The sequence below is a fragment of the Telopea speciosissima genome, chromosome 4 (assembly GCF_018873765.1).
Source record: "Telopea speciosissima isolate NSW1024214 ecotype Mountain lineage chromosome 4, Tspe_v1, whole genome shotgun sequence".
Taxonomy (NCBI): domain Eukaryota; kingdom Viridiplantae; phylum Streptophyta; class Magnoliopsida; order Proteales; family Proteaceae; genus Telopea; species Telopea speciosissima.
Window position 1 is genome coordinate 49420434 of NC_057919.1, and position 2927 is coordinate 49423360.

Below are 2927 nucleotides of genomic sequence, written 5' to 3' on the forward strand. Positions count from 1 at the left end.
TATGACACTCCAAGGCTGCAATGGCTTCATCCATTATCACTGAACTGGTATATATCACGTAACCTGTTGTGATCTCTATCATATGTAACCCATTCTTCATTATAAATACAAACCAAAGAAGCCTCTGAGAAGGCACACACAGCAAAATAATCTGTTCTCACGTTTCTTCAACTTCTTCTTACTACAACTTGAAATCTTAAAAATGCAAAATTTAATGTAGTCGTCATATTTAGGACAACTTCATACACAATCTAATATAATTATATTCATAATCTCTATGTCAAAAACAACACCCAAACCCCAACCACTAAAAATAGATGATTCTAACAGTTAGCTTCAAGGGCCGGACAAGGCAAAGCAGGGGAAGGACACCACCATGGAGAAGCTGGGGGAGTACAAGGATTACACTGCCGAGAAGGCTAAGGAAGGGAAAGATTCTACCATTGAGAAGCTAACTGAACTGAAGGACACGGCGGTGGATACTGCTCGACGGGCGGTGGAAATGCTGGCTGGTAAGAAAGAAGAGACGAAACAGAAGGCAGAAGAGATTGGAGAGGCAGCCAAGGTTAGCAAATTTTTAATAGAAATTAAATTATTTAAGAAACTCCGAACAACACCCAAACCCCAACCACTAAAAATACCAACAAGGTTAGGGTTTTGATTCTTGGAAAAATATGGATAAAAAACCCCCGAAAAAAAAAAAAATTTGTTCTCACCTTCGAGCTTCGCCGGACCAGAGGAGTTAAGAGAGACCTATTTCGACACAAGAGCCACTGGAGGAAGACGATCGAACTGGTTCACCAGATTAGATCTGCGTTTTTCGTCACCGACTTCGAGATTCGCTGGGAAGAAATTAAGAGGAGAAATTATTAAGCAATAGAAAGGAGAAATTAAGAGAGTGAGACAGAGAGTTCACCGTCGACCGTCGTCAGAGGAGATGCAGACCAAAGGAGGGGACAGATCTGCGTTTTTTCGTCACCGAACTTCGAGAAACGCCGGCAAGAAGGGGAAAATAAAACGGGAGGAAGAAGAGATGAGAGATGCAGATTTTTCGGTTGTTTAGGGTTCCTCGTCTTCACGATTGAAGGATCAGGAAGAAGAGAAAAAACTAGGTTTTTCGCAGACCAAAGGAGGAAGACGATCGATTTTTGGTGGAAAATGGGTGTGTGTAAGTCAAATATTTGTGTTTTAGTTGTAGACCGGTCCGGGCTGGGCTGTTCAGCCCAGACCGGTTTTGGTCCATCAAAGGTCGAGTACTAGAACCGATTTTCCAACGACAATTTTCAAAATTTATCAAAGTAACCGTTGGATGTCAATTTTTACAGGTGTCGAGCTGAGCTTCAAGGGCCGGTTAGATCGCTGCTCTTCAAGGGCCGTAGAGAATCTGAATCCGTAAAAGACAGCTTGAAAAGCAAGCTGATAACTGTCCTTTTCAAGAAAGCTATCATTTTCAAAAAAACTGTCAGCTTTTAATGTGAATGGTGAGTTATAATTTTTTTAAGTATTTAATATTTTTTTTTGCAAGATTCTTTATTTATTTTTTTATTTTTTTAAATGTTGAATGCGTTTTAAAAGTGTTTTAATCGGATAGACTTGCCAAACTCGTTTTTCGCCGACTCTTTGGTAATAAGAAAGGAGTTCGCATATAAAATGGTAAACTATGGTATGACCGTATTATACGCATTTTAAATACGAATTAACTAACAGAGCTCCGGACGCCAGCCTTGGGCTGGTGGTTGTGCCCTATAGTAGTTTCCAAGGCTGGGGTCTGTATCTCTAGTTCAAGACCAACCCCCTCCCACAACAAAGAGGCCTGCTAGTCCTTCCCCCACCCCGTAGGTCCCACTCACTACTTCCCTCGAACAAAAATTGGCTGCTGCCTGGGTTGTAGCTATGTTCTTGCTGCCCCAATTGTAGGTGCCAATTTGAAATCTAGAAGGATATTATGGAAAATACTAAAACCTAAGAAGGTATTAGTGAATCCAAAGGGGAAAGAGATTATTCCAAATTTGCGCCTACCAATTTGAAACCTAGAAGGATATTATGGAAAATACTAAAACCTAAGAAGGTATTTGTGAATCCAAAAGGGAAAGAGATTATTCCAAGTTTGCGCCTACGATTAGGGGCACCAGTTTGCAGCCAAATTTTCCCACTTCCCTTCTCCCCTCCCAAAAACCTTTAATCAATGGCAGCCCGAGGGCGCCCAATCTTAGCACAGAAATAAAATTACTCACACCTTGTTTTAAAAGAAAAACGAAAGAAAAGAAAATGAGACTATTTAACATCCCCATGTATCATTAAACAGGTCTATAACTCCTAAACCAACTGTATCTTGAAAAATGTTTCCTCCGGGTTCAGCTCAAGCCCCGGATCTAGCAAACTTAGCCCACCTGATGCCCAAAAAGAGTTGCACATTGAAACCAAGGTTTAAATTTTGAAAACCAGAATCAGATCAAAGGAATCTGTGAGGTCCCCAAGTCCAATTTTCTCCCCCATCATCTCCTTCATTTGGTCATCAAAAGTGCAAATTCAATGAAACATCTTTGTAACTAGGATCTACAAAAAAATGTTTGAGACAAGAACTCCAACAATCTGAGATCCAAGGAAATCCATTCCCTTACTTCCTGATCCGATTTTTGGTGTTTCCAGCTGGTTCCAGTTGATTCAAAATGATATGGGTTGGAATCGATTAAGACAAATTCAGACACCCATTTGGATTTTTAATTCCTTGATGTAAACTGAATTCCAACCCAATGTGAAAGGAGAACATAAAAATCCTCCAAAATTCTCCAACATAGGCAAGAAAAAATAAAGTTCCACTTACAATCCAAAATAAGCTTTGGACCATCAATAATGTTTAATGACTAAACATCTACAGAAAAGTCTGAATGCATAGCCGGTAGTTTCCATGCCCTGGTTTTTTTTAG